Source organism: Chiloscyllium plagiosum, unplaced genomic scaffold, assembly GCF_037043375.1.
Source record: "Chiloscyllium plagiosum isolate Xiang-an unplaced genomic scaffold, Cpla_swu_hap1 HiC_scaffold_28, whole genome shotgun sequence".
NCBI classification, from domain to species: Eukaryota; Metazoa; Chordata; class Chondrichthyes; order Orectolobiformes; family Hemiscylliidae; genus Chiloscyllium; species Chiloscyllium plagiosum.
Window position 1 is genome coordinate 32,465,450 of NW_028270166.1, and position 20,397 is coordinate 32,485,846.

The 20,397-nt window shown below is 39.5% G+C and overlaps 1 long non-coding RNA gene across 1 annotated transcript; it reads left to right on the top strand.

The window, feature by feature from the left end:
- The first annotated feature begins 34 nt into the window (after positions 1-34).
- On the top strand, positions 35-14,495 carry LOC122565090 (uncharacterized). Its single transcript, XR_006316078.2, has 3 exons — positions 35-126; positions 12,851-12,979; positions 14,275-14,495. It is a non-coding gene; the product is annotated as an uncharacterized LOC122565090 (long non-coding RNA).
- Positions 14,496-20,397: the final 5,902 nt, after the last annotated feature.

Here is a 20,397-nt window from a genome sequence, read left to right on the forward strand (position 1 = left end):
CGTCACTTGATGTGATGTGTTTTGTGAGATTTCAGTTTGATCAATTTATCAATTAACGCGGTTTCTAAATTATTGATAAATGATACAACGTACAGACAGGTTTTTATATGTTCTTTTCCACAGGAGGTAAGTTTAAGAAACAAAAACAGAAGTTGCTGGAAAAGCTCAGCGGGTCTGGCAGCATCTGTGCAGAGAAATCAGAGTTAACCTTCACATCCAGTGACCCTTCTTTAGAACCGAAGTTTAAGGACCTCTGTTTGTGCAAGGACTCAGATTTTGTTCTTTGAATTGACGTATTAAAGGGATGTTAAAATGCAATTCCTCACTGACCCATTCCAAATATTGAAATGTTTGTACGTTTATTGGTACCCTACTTAAGTTACTGGGAGTACACAACAAATCACTAAGTATCTGAAAAAGAGATTTTCAAGAGTAGATCTTTCAGTTTCTATTTTACCATGAGTTTTTTTTTGTAGTTGCCGCAATTTTTCCGGATTTTGTTTTGCATTTTCGGCATTTCCACCCCTTTTCCAGATGCATTTCCCCTATTTTTACAACTGCTGGTTTATCGGTGAGCTAACCAACTACCTCATCCGCAAACCGAGCTACAGATTTTCGTGAACCATTCAAAAATATTTTCACAACTGTCTCTGTTGGGGTATCTGTGTAGCACTTTTTATACGCAGGACTCTGTATGTTGAAATGACTTTGTAATCTGGAGATCATTCTTGGTGTGCATGAATGTCACCTAAATAGTTTCTAAATAACAATTGCTATAATGCAGAAGCAGGCCATTCAGTCCATTGTGTCTGCAACAACTGTCTGAGCATTTCAACTTAGTGCTAGACTCCAGCCTGTTCTCTGTAACCCTGCTGCACATTATTTCTCTTTAAATATACCATGATGCTCCCCATCAAATGTTTCATTTCAGCCTACCTCCACCAGGCATTTTTAGGCATGACATTATAAATCTGGATTATTCTTTGGTTAAAAAAAATTCTTGTCCATCTGAGCTTCTTTTACAAAACTCTTTACAATTGTGTCTGAATCTTGATCCTCTTACAAAGGAGACCAGTTTCTCCATATCTGTAGTGTTATGATTTTGAGGACTTCAGTCAAGTTTCTGTTCCAACTTCTGCAATCTGTCCTCATAACTGAAGTTTCTCATTCCTGGAACCTTTCTCATAAACCTTGTTTGCCCTCTATCCAATACATTCACATCTTTCCTATAAAATCTGGTGTCCAGACTGTATATAGTACCTAGCTGAGGTCTAACTAGTGTCTTATATATGTTATTCACAGCCTCCTTTCTCTTGTACAATATGACTCAATTAAGCCAAGAATACAGTGTGCTTTATCATAAGGCTACTTTAACTATCTTGTCACCTTTAACACCCAATGTATATTTGCACTGAGTTCTCTGTTCCTGCATACCCTTTAAAATATAGCCTTTATTTTATTTTGTCCCTCCTTTGTACCAAAGTTCTCACCTCGCACTGCTCCACACTGAACCTCATTTGCAATCTATTCACTCAATCCATCAACTTGTCACTGTCCTTTTGAGATTCTATATAATCATCTAGGCTTTGTTCAGATGCAACCCACCCGTCTTGTAAAGGTACCATCGCTCCCAGAGCCAGTCCCAGAAATCTAAAACCTTCCCTCCTGCATCACCTTTTCAGCCATATGTATTCACTTTTACATCATGTCATTTGGAAATTGTAACTTTAGAGGTGCTGCTTGCTAATTTTATGCATAGCAACCCTAATTTACGATTGCAGTCCACATCCCCTTTCCTATCTATATCAGTAGTGCCAATGTGGTCCACAACCTCTAGCCATTCAACCTCCCCCAGCAGAATGTACTGCAGCCATTCTGTGACAATCTTGACACTAGCATCAGGGAGACAATGCACCATCCTGGAATCCCATTGATTGCTACAAGAAAGCTTGATTAATCCCCAAAGTAAAGAATCCCCCATTAATAGTTTATTCTGCTCTTCCTCATTCCCTCCTGTACATCTGGGTCACCTGTGGTGCTGGGTGTGGCTCTTGCACTCCTCCAAGGATTTATCCCCTCATCAATATCTGAGTGGAAAACTGGTTAGTGAATAGGACCTCTGATGACTCCTACATTACCTGCCTGTTTCTGTTATATGGTCTGAAGTTAGCTATTCCATGTCAAGATTAGAGTGGTGCTGGAAAAGGCACAGCAGGTCAGGCAGCATCCGAAGAGCAGAAAAAAATCAACGTTTTGGGCAGGAGCCCTCCATCAACGAAATGTTGATTTTCCTGCTCCTCGGATGCTGCCTGACCTGCTGTACTTTTCCAGCACCACTCTAATTTTGACTCTGATCTCCAGCATCTGCAGTCCTCACTTTCGCCTGGTCACCTATTCCATATCTGACAACTTGCAGTTGGCCACTTTTCTGAACATGCTGTCCATATAGTTCTCTGCCTCACAGAGGCACATCAGTGACTGGAGCTGCTGTTCAAGCTCTGAAACCTAGAGCTTGAGATTGTGCAGCTGTTGACACTTTATGCACATGGGCTTGTGTGGATTACAAGAAATATCCACCACTCCCCACATGCCACACGATATGCATCGTGCTTAGCCAAGCTGCTATTCAATATCTTATTGAATAATTTTAAGTTGCTTTATGTTACTTTAGCATTATTTGTGTGCTATTAACTAAAAACTGGGATTAATAGAAAGTAGAAATTCCTCATCGCTCAAACTTCACTCCCTCTCCTGTGCCTATAATTTATTACTTTCTCTGGGCTAGTTTAGAAATATATATAATTCAAAATGACTAGAATTAAAACACAGTGCCCAACAGCCACTGCTCAACAATCAATCAACCGTGGATCTTATACATTTTTCTTTCCTCCCTGTTTTATTTGATGTTAACTCTTCTTTAATATGGCGTTTAACAGACAAAATTTACAGATTGTTACTGATTTAAACATAATTAGTATATGAAATGATGCAGACTGTGTGGATGTTTTTTTTCTCTTCAAATCAAAATAATGGATTAAAAACCATTAAGAACTGCAGATGCTGGAAATCAGAAACAAAGGCAGAAATTGCTGGAAAGGCTCAGCAGGTTTGGCAGTTGAAGAGAAATCAGAGTTAACGTTTTGGATCCTGTGACCCATCCTCAAATCAGATGGTAGCTAGGAAAATGTTTTTTTTGTGCAGATGTTAGGGTAGGGGAGGGGTTACAGAGTAAACAATCAGTGGAGATAGAGCATAAAGAGAGAGAACAGCTGGACAGACAAAGGGGTGGAGTTGTAAGTAGATAGGATAGTGAAGAAGGTGTTTGGTATGCTTGCCTTTATTGGTCAGTGCATTGAGTATAGGAGTTGGGAGGTCATCTTGCAGTTGTTCAAGACATTGGTTAGGCCACTTTTGGAATACTGCATACAGTTCTGGTCTCCCTGCTATAGGAAGGATGTTGTGAAACTTGAAAGAGTTCAGAAAAGACTTACAAGGATGCTGCCAGGGTTGGAGGGTTTGAATTATGGAATGAGCTGCCAGAGGAAGTGGTGGAGGCTCGTAAAATTGCAACATTTAAAAGACATCTGGATAGGTAAATGAATAAGAAGGGTTTGGAGGGATAGGGTCCAGGTGCTGGCAGGTGGGACTAGATTGGGTTGGGATATCTGATCAGCATGGACAAGTTGGACCAAAGGGTCTGTTTCTGAGCTGTACTTTGACACTTTGAATGGATAGTGATCAACCTGGGAGAATGAATAGCTACTAGTGGACAGTTAATAGCTAATGATGAGTTGTGTATAATAGTAGATGATGTGATAGCCTAGTGTGTGGGGGTTGGGGTGAAGACAAGGGATTGTTTTATGCAGTTATTCACGTTTGTGAATCTGATGTTTATTTTTAATCCTTTGTAACTGCTGATAAGATTTGTCCTATAACTAGTGAAATGTAACTCATTTTGCCTTTAAAAGTGAGTGTTTATTCCTGCTGGGACCTCTGAGATATAGGATAAGGGGCATGATTTTTGTTTTGGGTGAGAAATTGACAGGTGGTAAACGGTGTGACCATATTGCCCACCCTACATCCTTTTGATACTTTGACCACATGTACATTTCATAGCAAGCGGCAAATGCTGAACAATCATTAACAGACAGTATACTGACTGCAGGAGGGGATTCCAGGAACAAACATTGTTTGTTAAGGGGGGGGGAAGTGTGGAGAGTTTGGAGCAGTTCAGTGTAGTGCAAAGGGAAAGCAGATGGAAGTATTTGTTTGTTAGATATATACCTGGCTTCTCAAAAATCAATTTAAGGAAGACATTTTGGATTAATCAATCCCATTAAGAGCTGCTATCAAGACCACTTTGTCACTAATATCAATGGACCAGAGCATGCATTGTTCATCTTTTTTTTTCTTTATTCTTTCATTGGATATGGGGATTGCTGGCAAAGCCAGAATTTGTGGTCCATCTCTAATTGGCTTTGAACCGAGCAGCTTGCTGGGTGATTCGGAATGTACTTAAAAGTCAACCACATTGTTGTGGATCTGGAGTCACTTGTAAGCAGGTTTGGGTAAGAAAAATAGACACCTTTCCTAAGGAACCAGATGGGTTTTTACAACAATTGGTAATAATTATCATGGTCACCATTACTGAGACTTGATATTCTTCATTTTCTAATTGAATTTAAGTTCCACCAGTTGTCGTGGTGAGAATCAAGCCCATATTATCAAAGCACTAATCCAGGCCTCTGGATTAACCCCAGTCCAGCGATATTACCAATTCACATTGGTGCTCAAAATACAAAATAAATCCTGACTGGTAGATCACAATCTGATATCTGCCTAAAATATGCAGGTATTTCGGCTGGTCACAAAGAACCCAGTAAGTATTTCTGCAAGAATTGACCAACATCTGGAAGGTAGTGGTATTTTCACCTATCAATTTGTGAATACTGTCACCTGTTCTTCTGGGAAAGACAATGAAAATCAGTCATCGTCGGCTCAAAGCTTACTTCCAGACTGAAATGTTAGGTTGTTCCTTCAGTGTTTTAGTAAGTGAATGTACTACCATCCAGCTCATTTTAAACACCTTCTTATTTTCTTTCTTCTTTATACTGGTGCCTATTCCTCTGCCAGTGTAGTTTAAACATACCCAATTACATGAGCAGCCTGTTCTCAAAGATATTGGTTTCTATTCTGTTAAGGTGGAACTTTTTTTTAGAATAGGTACCTTCTGACTGGAACTGGTCACCATGCCCCAAGAAACTGAAGCCTTCCCTCTTGTACCATGTCTGATGTCACAGATTGTAATTGCAAGATACTATTCACAGATGAGTTCAAATACCATAATTTCTTAAATAAGCAGGTGCTCCAGTGTCCAAGAACTGTAATTTCCTCAAAAAATACCAGGAAAAAACTAATTGATTATTTATTTCATTGAAGTACAACATAGATATCCTATTCATCTATATTGCAAAAACGATTCAAGGTAATACAGCAGATCAGAGGATTTTGAATATTTCTGTTAATGTTTTATGTAAATTGAAGTTCTTTCTATAGTGCCTAGCTAATTATTTTGGTTTTCATTTATTATTCTGTGTTCCATTTTGTTTTTGTATTTTGTTCTCAAATTCATTATTTTTACCATCCTTGTCACGCTTTCTTTTTGCAGTAAAAAAATTGGCAGCTATTCCCTTTAGAGAAATATACAAGACTATACTGTGAGTTAGTTAGAGTTTCTATGGCAACAATATCAGAGCTCATGGTGCAGATAGATGACAAAGAAGTACTGAAGAAAAAAAAGTGTGATGCAGGATTCATTCTCTCTCTATCTGTGGTCAAGGACCTCCATTATTCAGAAATAATTACAGAAGAATATAAATATCTGAAGATATCATTTGGTGGAAAATAGAAGTTGAAATTTGCAGACCAGCAAGAGAGAGAGTCTAACTGTATTTGTAATTTTATACCGGTCTTGTCAATTTTTATGTTCAGGAGAGACACAGTACAAATGCAAATGAAATTATAAGGAATTTACAGCCATAGTTATCCTGGTAAACTGCTAACTAAATGTCTTCTATGGTATGGAAAAATAATTATAGACTGTATTTTCTACCTGACTTTATTAATAAATGATTGCCATATTTTGATTTTAGAATTGAAAATGCACGAATTTTGAATTTTCCTCAAAAGAGATGGTCTAATTAAAGGAAGAAAATGTGTTCTGTAATAGCTTGTTGGATAAATTTACCACCAGTGACAACTTGGGTCATAGATGGCAGGTCAGTCACTTGTCTTCACTAAATTAGGTGATTCTAACTTGGGGAAAGTAGAAGTTAGTGGTCTTATTGTCACCTGCTATTCACTGATGCAACCTGCAAACTGTGAGAGCATATTGTATGTTGTGGCAAATATCCTGTCAGTACTTTGGAGATTCACAAATTAAGAATGAATGACAATCACCACCTGTGGAACTGTACCCCAATATGAGCCAGTCCTTTCAGCAACAAAAAGATATAATTGGAAAAAAATTAGATTAGATTAGATTCCCTACAGTGTGGGAACAGGCCCTTTGGCCCAACCAGTCCACACCTTCCCTCCGAAGAGTAACACACCCCGACCCATTTCCCTCTGACTAACACACCTATCACTACGGGCACTTTAGCATGGCCAGTTCACCTGACCTGCACATCTTTGGACTATGGGAGGAAAATGGAGCACCTGGAGGAAACCCACGCAGATAACGTGCAAACTCCACACAGACACTCACCCAAGGCCCAAATTGAACCTGGGACCCTGGTGCTGTGAGGCAGCAGTGCTAACCACTGAGCCACCGTGCCACCCTGTTTTATGCCAGTTTTAAAATAGTTGTGGTCATTTGTTACATTTTACAGCATCAGCCATAATTCAGTGTACCTGAATCTTTGTACCTGGTTTCTGTAAGAAACAACAGAAGATTCATCAGTAGTAACAGACATTTTTCCTCCATACCAGGTGCCTGTGTCATGCACAGTGTAAATAACCACACATTAAGTGCAGATACTTTAAATGAAGGAATGTTATGGATAGGCAATAAATGATAGCTTAGCCAGTAATGCCCACATGCCATGAAAAATTTTTTAAAAGAGGTCACGATAATCTATGATTTGGAGAGGAACCCCGGTGTGATTGCGTTGTCATGCATTTGTTGCCCTTGTCCTTCCAGCTGGCAGAGATTTCAGATTTCAGGGAATGAATGAGTTTTTCAAGAGTTGTATTATAGATTGGGGGAAGTTCAAAAGTAGAGAGCATAGATTTAAGGTGAGAGGGGAAAGATTTAAAAGGGACCTGACTGGCAACTTTTTTCACGCAGAGGGTGGTGCATGATCAGATGGCCCAATGGGCTGAAAAGTCACAGATGGAGTTCAATTTAGATAAATGCGAGGTGCTGCATTTTGGGAAAACAAATCTTAGCGGGACTCATACACTTAATGGTAAGGTCCTAGGGAGTGTTGCTGAACAAAAAAACCTTGGAGTGCAGGTTCATAGCTCCTTGAAAGTGGAGTCGCAGGTAGACAGGAGAGTGAAGAAGACGTTTGGTATGCTTTCCTTTCTTGGTCAGAGTATTGAGTACAGGAGTGGGAGGTCATGTTGCACCTGTACAGGACATTGGTTAGGCCACGTTTGGAATATTGTGTGCAATTCTGGTCTCCTTCCTATCAGAAGGCTGTTGTGAAACTTGAAAGGGTTCAGAAAAGATTTACAAGGATGTTTCCCGGGTTGAAGGATTTGAGCTATAGGGAGAGGTTGTTTTCCCTGGAGAATGGAGACTTAGGGGTGACCTTATAGAGGTTTATAAAATCATGAGGGGCATGGATAGAATAAATAGACAAAGTCTCTTCCTTGGGGTAGGGGAGTCCAGATCTAGAGGCCATAGGTTTAGGGTGAGAGGGGGAAAGATATAAAAGAGACCTAAGGGGCAACTTTTTCACACAGAGGGTGGTACGTGTATGGAATGAACTGCCAGAGGAAGTGGTGGAGGCTGGTACAATTACAACATTTAAAAGACATCAGGATGGGTATATGAATAGGAAGGCTTTAGTAGGATATGGGGAAAGTGTTGGCAAATGGGACTAGATTAATTTCGGATAACTGGTTGGCATGGATGAGTTGGACCAAAGGATGTTTCCTTGCTGTACATCTCTTAAGACTTTATGACTCTATGAAATGCAACAAAAATAAAATATTGCAAATACTGAAAATCTGAAATAAAAACATAAAATGCTGAAATAGCAGATCAGGCAGCATCAGTTGAGAGAGGGAAACAGCTGATAATTTCAATTATTAAATAATCATTTGAGTTCTAAAGAAAGATTAACAGTTTTCTTACAAATATGGAGACAGGAAAAGAAAGGGAGAGACGAAAGTAAGGAAAGAACAAAAGGGAAATCGGATACAGTGAAAGCAGAAATAATTAAATGATGAAAATACAAAAGAAATGAAGATCTATCATGGGATTATCTGAATTAGAAACATTTTTGCTGCTGGGGGAGAATATGTTGAAAGTATTAATTGTACATTGAAATTTTATACTTGGAAAAGTACACCTGCATTTGTTCCCCATCCACTATACGAATGCTAATATTGTAGTGAGCAAAATGGCCACAAGATGGCAACAATATGTATTTATTCAGTGCCTTTTATGTAATAAAACATCCCAACGTGCTTCACAGGAACTTCACAAAACAAATTATGACACGAAGGCACAAAAAGAGGTATTCTACCAGATGACTAAACAGCTTGAACAAAGAGGTTTTAAGGAATTTATTAAAGGAGGCAAGTGAGGTGGTGGTGTTGGGAGGATCTTTCAGATCTTGAAGCCAAGACAACTGAAGACATGACCACCAGTGGTGGAGCAATTAAAATTGAGAATGCTCAGGAACCAAAAGTTTTGGAGATTATTACAGAGAGGCCATAGAACGATTTGAAAATAAGAATAATAATTTTAAAATTAGGGGTTTGGAAGATCATGTAAGTCAAAGAGCATAGGTATCATAGGTGATAGAACATGATGCAAGTGAAGACATATTATGTAGAACTATAAAGAACCTTCATCAATTTGGTTGCAATCCTCTATTTGGCATAACAGATCTATGCTCTTCCTATTTTAATACTTCTCATCGTACTAACATAATTTTGTATTCCTTTTTCTCTTATATACAGAGATAAATTTCCCTCTGCATACTACTTGCAACTTATAGTTGAATATTTGGTTGTTTTAAATTCAATCGCACTAGCTTATTTCAGATGGTAACAGGTTGACTATGCTCCTGTTATAGTCCATTCAGATGCATATCTTTTATTACATCATTTCAATTCTTTTTGTTTGCTTTTTAGATTTTCACTTTTATTCCTTATCCTGCTACCATTCTAAAATTTTGATTTCTGGCTTTTCATTTCCCTGATTGTGTTGTTCCGCACTATCCAGACAAAAAATAAAGTCACAGGGCTGCTCTCCCATTATAGACAAATGACTGTTGGTGGGTTTAATCGGGGGGACCACCACTCTCCAGGTGAGGTTGAGAAGACAGGATATTCATGTTAACTTCAGTTGGTGTGGGAATTGAACCTATGCTGTTGACTCCCTGTGCATCACAAACCAGCTGTCTACCTAACTAAGCTAATTACCAATGTGCAAAGTTATCTCTGAGTATCTAATTCATACATTTAGCAGGTATGTGTATAATGGCAAATACAAGAGTTGCTTGTGGTGCAGTGGTAGTGTCTTACCTCTGAGCTGTAGAAGTGTGTATAATGTCTCTGAGCTGTAGAAGTGTGTAATAATGTCTCTGAACAGGTTGATTACAACTATCTGTAATTGTCATAATGGTGCAGGTTGGTGTAGTGAACAGAGGAGGCAGAGTGAATAGAAGATGATGTAACATGTGTACTGATTAGATAGCAGAGTCTAGTGAATATGGCTTTCAAATGCTTTGTATGTCACCAAGAAATTCCGAGCAAAATTTAAAAAAGGTCTTCTTTAGGATCTAAACAGGAGATCTGATTGTGGAGGCAGAGAGCATGGCTGAGATTTATGCTTTTCACCACTTCACTAAAGCGGAGGATGCTGCCAAAGTTATAATAAAGAGGGAATAAGTAGAAGAATTGGATATGATAAAAATCAGCAAAGACATATTTAAAGGTTGGTAGTATTCAAAATATAAAAGTCAATGTTCCTGGTAAGATGGTCAAAGCAAAAATGGATTGAAATTGCAGGGGCTGTAGTCACAATCTTACAATTCCCCCTTAGATTTGGGAGTGGCACCACAGAACATGAGAATTGCAAATGTTGCAGCCTGGTTTGGAAAATATGCAAGGGATAAACCATGAAATACTGACCAGTTAATCAGCTGATGAGGAAACTTAGAGCTGATGAGGGATAATGTACAGATAGACTTTCAAAACATATTGATAAAGTATTACAGAATAAACAAGCTCGAAAAAAATCAAACCACATGTGAGTGAAAGAAACATTGGTTTTGTGATTACAAAATTAGCTGAGGGACAGAAAACAGAGAATATTAGTGAACACCTGTTTTTCAACTGGAGGCAAGTGTTCCCAAAAGTCTGTATTAGGAACACTGCTTTTCTGAACTTATATTAATTATCTAAATTTCACCTTGCAGGGCATAATTTTAAAATTTGCAAATGGTACAAAATTTGAATATATGGTAAAAAAGGATTGCAACCAAATTTCAGTACATTATGTCTGAACATTGAGGATGCAAGGGATGAGAGAGGATGTTAGGACTGTTTCACAAACAGTTACCAAGGGGCTGGTGTTTTCTGTCTTCTGACACTTGCTGGGTATTTGAGTCTTTCCTGTTCATTGCTAACAATGTGGAAGCAAAGTGACTACAATCTGGAAATTACGTCTCTCTGCAGTATAACTCCACTTAACATTTGCATGAGAAAGTAAAATGGTGGAAAAAAGCAAGCAATATATTTCTAGAATGTGATCACTCCAATTGACTCTACTTTATCCCACGCTTCTGCAGTTGTTATTTTTTGGTTGTATTATGATCTCAGACAAGACAGCCAGATTTATGTCATGATCCGGTGAGGACCCAATAACCTTTGTTTTTAAAATAGTCAAAAGATTAGATTAGATTCGGGTGTTTTGCTAGGAGAATAAAGCCACAAGACTCCATAGATGTGCACAAACAATATTTTACTATACAAGTAAGAGCTGTACTATAAGCTACGGTGCATGTGCAATTTAATTCTAACATTCAGACATGTTGTAACTCTTGGCTTCATTTCTGTTTCTGGAACTGTTCTAAGTTTGTTCTAACCTTACAAGACCAGTCAACTGCCTCGTCTCCTTGCCTGCAGCACATCTATCAATTATGCTTCTAACTTGGGAGTCTTCCCTTGTCACTGTCTCTTTTTTCAACATTCTGTGTCCTGAAATTGCTTTTCGTGAACTCTGAATTATTTCAAGCAACCTATAAGAACCAAGGCAATAAGCCCACCTCTATCAGAGGACAGAACTGAATGCTCCCATCTAACAAATCTTGGACTGGTGTGCCATAAATGTTACATTTCACAAAGAATGCTGTCTTCCCTGGTATAACTGGACATTAAAAAATACATTTCATCATCATGAATTAAGTGAAAATGGGATTGCTTTGCATTGAGGACAATTTTCTACTTATGGTGGCTATTAATCTGCAGCTTGGTAAATGCTTCAGGTAGTTTCAATAAAGGACAATATTCTGTAGTAAATAAATACAAAGTCATGCAAGATGATTCACATGCTGGAAGTCTGAAACAATCAGAAAATGCTGTAGAAACTTAGCAGGTCCTGCAGCATCTGCAGACACAAAAACAGACTTAACATTTTGAGTCCAGCATGACTTTTCAGAATGAGAATAGTTGGAAAACAATAGGTTTTATATTTTTAACTGAGGCAGAGGAGGAATGAGGAGAACAGATGGTGTGGAAGCCCAGTGTAAAAGACAAAGTACTTATTAGTTGTGGTGAAAGGGAAATAATGTCTAAAGTCAAAAGATTAAAACAGAAATCCTGTCAGAGAAAAGAGTGGAACATATTCAAGGTGGGCATACTGGAAGGGAAATCACCAGAAAAGAGCTGTCCACAGTTGACATCATAAGTTATTTTTTAAAAAGTGTATTTTTCTTTCTGGCTCTTGCTCAAGGAACCCACACACCAACAATTGGTGAAACCACATCTGGAGTCCTGTGCACAGTTTTGGTCCCCTTATTTGAAGAAAGATGTAATGGCATTGGAGGCAGTTCAGAGGAGGTTCACCAGAGATTATGGGTTTGTCATATGAAAAGAGATTGAACAGTTTAGGCCTAAATTTAGAAGAATGAGGGGAGATGAAATTGAGGTATTCAAGATGATAAAAGGTGTGATACAATAGATGTGGAGCAAATGCTTTCTCTTGTGGGGCATCCTAGCACGAGAGGTCATAGTATTAGGGATAGGGGCTGGCAAATTTAAAAGAGAGTGGAGGAGAAACAACTTCTCCAAAAGGGTTATGGATCTTTGGAATTCACCACTCCAAACTACAGTGGATGCTGGGACAGTGAGTAAATTTGAGGAGGAGTTATGCAGATTATTAATTGGTTATGGGTTGAAAGGATGCAGAGAGGAGGCAGGAAAATGAGAATGAGGAGCCTATCAGCCATGATCAAATGGCAGAGCAAACTTGATGGGCCAAATTGTCTAATTCTGCTCCTATATCTTATGAAGCAACAAATTACATCTTGAGAGTAGAGAATACATTTTTGAACGCAGTGATTAGGGAAGGTCAATGAAAACACAATGTCCTTTTCTCATTCTACAGATATCCCAACTGACGTGTGTTGATTGGTTCAGTTTGAAGAAATATGAATGGTGCAGAATGCAGCAGGAAACACAAACAAATGGTTCACATAGATTTTCTGGACTGATTCAAAAAAAGAAAACAGCTGATGTAAGTGAAAATGTTCAATCTGTAATGTGCAATTATGTTTAGGTGTTGAGTGAGGATAGGGTTAAACTTTGGTGATTCCTTCCATGATTCAATCGTCTGGTCACAATTTTGTCTCACAGTTAAGGACTAACACCAAAACAATTTATTAGAGCATGAAGGATTAGTTGGGAATATGGAGAAGCATAGGGTGATTTTCATAGGATGTTGGAAAGAATTTCAAAAGTAACACAACCTGCTAAGTTGCCAGCCAGTTCACCAAAAGCAGCATGGGTTAGAGCTGGCTGTTACTGCTGATGTTAATCACATCCAAGACTGAACCGTCTTCATTCTAATGTCCAGTACCACTGTTAGTTTGCAATGCCACATTCCATCTCTCAAATTTGTATGAATCGATTATTCAAACTGCAGACATCATTTTTAACTACTTAGAATTTTTATAATTAGGATTCCTTCCAGCAAGTCCACACTGACCCTTCAAACAGTAACCCACCCAGACCCCTTCACCTACATTTCTTCCTGACTAATGCACCTAACCTACATATCCCTGAACACTACAGGCAATTTAGTGTGGCCAATTCACCTAACCTGCACATCTTTGGATAGTGGGAGGAAACCGGAACACCCAGAGGAAACCCATGCAGACACAGGGAGAATGTGCAAACTCGATACAGACAGTCACCCAAGGCTGGAATCGAACCTGGGTCCCTGGCACTATGAGGCAGCAGTACTAACCACTAAGCCACCATGCCACCCACGTGCTGAGTTGTGTCTCACCTGAAAAAGAGATTAAATATTCCCCAATTCAATTTACCAATAATCAACTGAGCATTCACACTACACTGTAGAATCAAAGAGCTCTCATCTAAATGATCTTATTTCCTTTGAAAAGCATATGGTGATGGATGACCCTATTGTATTAACTACTTGAAATGGCTAAACTAAATTGAGAAGCCTCTAATTGCAGGTGAAGCAGAGACTTGAATTATTTTTTTTGGCTATGTAAAATTTTATAGAGCTGTGAGTCAGTATTAAATTACCTGTCCTTAGCATTTCTAAAAATAGGTGCATTTAATGCCAGAGGTCCAGTAAATGTGACCTTTGTGTATCTTCCATTTTCACTTATGAGAATAATGGGTGAAAGCTGTAATTGAGCAATTAGAACATTGCTATAAGTCAACAATTTTACTGATGTGTCATATATGCATTCAGAAGTACCATGTTGATAATTTCTGACAAAATCGCTGTAACAATTTACAAACCTGAAAATTTTCTTCCATCCTGTGATTCTTCTACAGTGCATTTCCATTTTAAAGTTAAAAGTTTATATGTTTACACATGTTGAAACAGAAGAAAAGGACATGTATTTGACATAATCTACTTGGATTTCATGATGTGGAGGCGCCGGTGTTGGACAAGGTCAAGAATCACATCACATCAGGTTATAGTCCAACGGGTTTATTTGAAAACGTGAGCATGATTGAAAGTTATAAAAATTGTGCGTGACATAGACAGGTTGGATGAGAAGAGACAACCTTCTTTAGTGGAGGGATCAATGATCAGGGCAGAGATTTAAGATAAGATTTAAGCAGAGATAGAATGCCTACAGTGTGGGAGCAGGCCATTTAGCCCAGCAAGTCTTCACCAACCCCCCAAGAGCATAGCACTCAGATCCACCCACCCCCTCACCCCACCGTATCCCTGTGACCCCCTAGCCTGCACATCTCTGGACACTATGTGTCAAAAATTGTGGTGCTAGAGAAGCACAGCAGGTCAGGCAGCATTAAAGGAGCAAGAGAATCGAATGATGAATGCCTACCTGCTGTGCTTTTCCAGCACCACACTTTTTAACTCTGATCTCCAGCATCTACAGTCCTCACTTTCTCCTTCTGGACACCATGGGGCAACTTAACATGGCAAATCCATCTAACTTGCACATCTTTGAACTGTGGGAGGAAACTGGAGGACCTTGAAAAAGCCTACGCAGAGAACATGGAAACTCCACACAGACAGACATCCAAGGCTGAAATCGAACCCAGGTCCCTGGCACTGTGAGGCAGCAGTGCTAACCACTGAGTCATCGTGCCAGCCTGAGGGCATGAGGAGAAATGCTTTTAACCCAGTTAGTAGTGGGAATCTGGAACTCACTGCCTGTAAGGGTAGTAGAGGCAGAAACCATCACAATATTTAATGAATTATTTAGGTATACACTTCTAATGCTAATGCATACAAGGCTATGGGCCAAGTGCTGGAAAGTAGGATTAGAATAGTTAGATGGTTGTCTTTTGACCAGCGCAAACCCGACGGGCCAGAAGGCCTAATTCTGCTCCTATACCCTATGCTCTTAAGGTTTTCTTCTGGATATTCAGCTTTACAGTATACAGTAACACAATAAAACTAAAGTGTCATCAAAAGAATGTATCAACCAGATCAACAGCTAAAGGAGCTTATGCCTCGGATGAGCAGATTGAACTGGCTATTCGAGTTTCCTCAGCAGTCATTTATTTATTCTTGAGCTATGTGGACGAAGTACTGAATTTAGTAACACAAGGGTCAACCAACTGGACCAAAATCATTGTGGATGCTCACATGGTCCTAACAATTCTTTACTTTAAAAATCTGCAAATTTATTATGATTGATTTTAATGGAAAAAGTTTATTACAAAACCTAATAATACTTTGTGGCAAATTCAATCTTAAAATTAGCCTATCACTTTACAACAGCTAAGAATCAAAGATGTACTTTTCCTAGCTTCAGAAACCCTGTGGCTATTATATGTTGTATAAGAAGGAAGGAAAAAATTTATAGCACTTGTAAAAATATTATTCTTGGGTTATAGAGTGATAGAGATGTAATGCATGAAAACAGACGCTTTGGTCCATCTCGTCTATGCCAACCAGATATCTTAACCTAATCTAGTTCCATTTGCCAGCACATGGCCCATATCCCTCTAAAACCTTCCTATTCATATACCCATCCAGGTGCCTTTTAAATGTTGTAATTGTATTAGCCTCTGCCACTTCACCTAACAGCTCATCCCATACATGCACCACTTTCTGTGTGAAAAAGTTGCTCTTAGGTCCCCTTTTAAATTTTTCACCTCTCACCCTAAACCTATGTCTTCTAGTTCTGGACTCCCCCACCCAAGGGAAAAGACCTTTTCTAATTACCCTATACATGTCCCTTATGATTTTATAAACCTCTATATGGTCACCCCTCACCATCCGGTCCTCCAGGGCCAACAGCTACAGCCTACTCAGTCTCTCCCTATAGCTTAAATCCTCCAGCCCTAGCGACATCCTTATAAATCTTTTCTGAACCCTTTCAAGTTTCACAACATCAGATCCAACAGGAGGGAGAGACCAGAAATTTTAAAACTAAATGGAGTTCTAGATGAACATTCCACTGAAGATATGGTGGGGGGCGAAAGAAGCCAGCAAGTAATTCATCCCCATCCTTCATTCATAAACTCTGTTTAAAATTGCAAGATATGGCAAGTGGAACCTTGGATAATTTCTTCCTCTTCCTCAATTCAATGCAGATCACTTAACTTGTATACTTTCTCATGATTGAATTTATGTTTCCATAGGTTTTCATCAGTTCAGCAGGTTTTTAAAGTTGCTACAAAGTTAAAAATCACACAACACCAGGTTATAATCCAACAGGTTTATTTGGAAGCACTAGCTTTCAGAGCGCTGCTCCTTTATCAGGTGGTTGTCCTGACAAAGTTGCTGACAGCATAGCCACTAGACTGCCAATGCCAACTACTGACAATTTTTAAAAAAGTCTTAATCAGTCCTAAATCTCCTCTGCACCCTTCCTGAAGCTTCCACATCCTTCCGACAATGAGGCGACCAGAACTGACCACAATATTCAAAGTGTAGTCTAACTAGGGCTTTATAGAGCTGCAGCATAATCTCGCAGCTCTTAAACTGAATCCTCTGGCTAATGAAAGCCAACACACGATACGCCTTCTGAACAACCCCATCAACTTGGGTGGCAACTTTGAGGGATCTATGGACGTGGACCTTAAGATCCCTGTGTTCCTCTACACTGCCAAGAGTCCTGCCTTTAACCCAGTAATCTGCATCCAAGATGAATCACTTCATACTTTTCCCCATTGAACTCCATCTGCTACTTCTAAGCCCAGCTCTGCATCCTGGTCAATGTCCCGTTGCAACCTACAACAGCCCTCCACACTATCCACAACTCTACCAACTTTCATGTCATCAGCAAACTTACTAAGCCACCCTTCCACTTCCTCATCCAAGTCATTTATAAAAATCAAAAAGGGAAGAGGTCCCAGAACAGATCCCTGCGGAACACCACTGGTATTGAGCTCCAGGCTGAAAACTTTCCTACTACCACTCACTGCCTTCTATGGGCCAGCCAATTCTGTATCCAGACTGCCAGGTTTCCCTGTATCCCATGCCTTATTACCTTGTGAATAAGCCTACCATGGGGAACCTTATCAAGTGCCTTGCTAAAATCCATATACAGCACATCCACTGCTCTACCTTCATCAATAAGTTTTGTCACATCCTCAAAGAACTCAAAAAGGCTTGTGAGGCATGACCTGCCCTCACAAAGCCATGTTGACTATCTCGAATCAAGCTATGTTTTTCCAAATAATCATAAATCCTGTCTCTCAGAATCCTTTCCACGATAATTTGCCCTCCACTGATGAAGACTGACCATTCTATAATTCTCAGGGTTATCCCTATTCCCTTTCTTGAACAAGAGAATAACATTTGCCACCATCCAATCATGTGGTACTAGTCCACTGGACAGTGAAGATGCAAAGATCATCGCCAAAGGTGTGGCAATCTTTTCCCTCGCTGTCCATAGTAATCTTGGGTATATCCCATCTGGCCCAGGGGATTTACCTATCCTCATGTTTTTCAAAGTTTCCAGCGCATCCTCATTTGTAACATCAACCTGTTCTAGCATATGACCCTGTTTCACACCGTCCTCCCAAACAACAAGATCCCTCTCAGTAGTGAATACTGAATCAAAATATTCATTAAGGACCTCCCCTACCTCCTCTGACTCCAGGCACAAATTCCCTCCACTAGCCCTCATTCTGGCCATTCTCTTGTTCCTCAAGTCAGCGTAGAACACCTTGGGGTTTCCTTAATCCTACCTTCCAAAGCTTTTTCATGCCCCTTTCTCGCTCTCCTAAGTCCATTCTTCAGTTCCTTCCTGGCTACCTTATAATCCTCTACAGCCCTGTCTGATCCTTGCTTCCTCAACCTTAAGTAAGCTTCCTTCTTCCTCTTGACTGGATGTTCCACATCTCTTGTCATCCAAGATTCCTTCACCTTACCATCCTTTCCTTGACTCAATGGGACAAATCTATCCAGCACTGACAGCAAGTGCTTTCTAAACAATCTCTACATTTCTGTCGTGCCTTTCCCAGAGAATATCTGCTCCCATATATGCTTCACAGTTCCTGCCTAATAGCATTGTAATTCCCCTTCCCCCAATTAAATACTTTCCCATGCTGTCTGCTCCTCTCTCTCTCCATGACTATAGTAAAGATCAGCAAGTTGTGATCACTATCACCGAAATGCTCTCCCACTTAGAGATCTGACACCTGACCTGGTTCATTGCTAAGCACCAAATCCAAGATGGCCTCCCTTCTAATCGGCCTATCTACATATTGAGTCAGGAATCCTTCTTGGACGCACCTGACAAAATCTGCTCCATCCAACTTATTTGCACTAAAGAGGCTCCAATCAATAGTAGGAAAGTTGAATTCATCCATGACAACAATCCTATTACTTCTGTGCCTTTCCTTTTGAAACATAAAAACCTTGGAACATCCAACAACCATTCCCACCCTTGTGATATCCAAGTCTCTATAATGGCCACAATATTGTAACTCCAAGCAATGATCCATGCTCTAAGTTCATCACCCTTATTCTTGACACTTCTTGCATTAAAATAGACACACTTCAACCCCTCACACTGACTGCAACCTTGCCCTATCAATCTTTCTATCTTTCCTCACAGACTCTCTGCACGCTGTATCTGCCTGTTCAGCAGCTACCCCATTCTCTGATCCATAACTCTGGTTCCCATCCCCCTGCCAAACTAGTTTAAATCCTCCCAAAGAGCTCAAGCAAACCTCCTGGCTAGGATATTGGTGCCCCTCCAGTTCAGGTGTAACCCGTGCTCCTTGTACAGGTCCTACTTTCCCCAGAAGGTATACCAATCATCCATATTTATGAAGTTATAAACATTACCTAGATCTACGGTCCTGACTTAAAAATAACTCTTCATAATAGTCAATGACTGTTTATCATTGAAAGATATTTACTAGGTACTAACAATCATTATAAGAGAAAAATTAGCCTTATGGATTTGACGCAAGCTCTACTTTGTTGTTTTTGGATGTTGGCACCACATTCTAAATTAGAGATTGAATAAATCTGTATGTGGGAGATTAGAAATATTGTTTTTGCAGGTGGGGGAGGGGGTGTAGTGGGGGGAAGGGAAGGGGAACATTATACAAACGGTCGCGGAATTCTTGTAGCATGTAGCATACTTAAGGCTAAGACTTTAGTGAATATAGAGGGTCTTTTAAAGAAAATAGTTTTAAGCTAGGAAATAACTTTAAAGTGTTGTAGCTGATCACAAAAAGAAGCAGCAAGGGCATTTCACAATAAAGCTTATAGTATGATAAGAGAAACTGGATAAAAGAACAAGCTGTAACAAACAAGGAACAAAGAATGCAGACAAGGACAGCAGGATGGCCAGATAAGAAAATAACTAACAAGTGAGGTGATCGGCTTATGATAGGATGGGAAAAGGGAGGCGTGATTCCACAACTTGTAAACTGAATAAGAAAGCTAACATGCTCTGTTTTGGCACGTATTTCTGCTTGATTGCAGAAGCGTCCGGTCCTTGCAAGGCTGTAATAAATTGTTCTTGTTTCCAAGGCTTTGTCTCAGGCTGATTGATTTGTGAGTGAGTTCTGTTTCTCACGTATCATATAAGATATTCCCACTTGAGAGACTAAGAGCACATTTTTCAAAATCAGCACAAACTTCAAGACTTTAAATTTTAATTAACTTGAAAAAAAATCCAAAATCATTTTTTTTGTTGCAAAGATCAAAAAGTACAGCTAGGTCAGAAGAGGGAGGAGATGGATTGATGCAAACATGAGAAAATCATAAATTCCGTAGATTTGTTCACGATTGATGAAAATGTGCCAGAAATCCTGCTATTACACTTCCAGATGCAAAAGTATTGATTTCCATTTTGAGAATGTCCAGACGCAACCTGAAACTAAATTTATCAATCAGTTTTGACTACTCTTCCAGCCTGTTTACCTCTTGCTTCAGGAACAATCTTTGCCCTCCATTCTCTTTACTTTCTAACCAGGAGTTAATGGTGCAGAAGTGAAGTCAAAAAC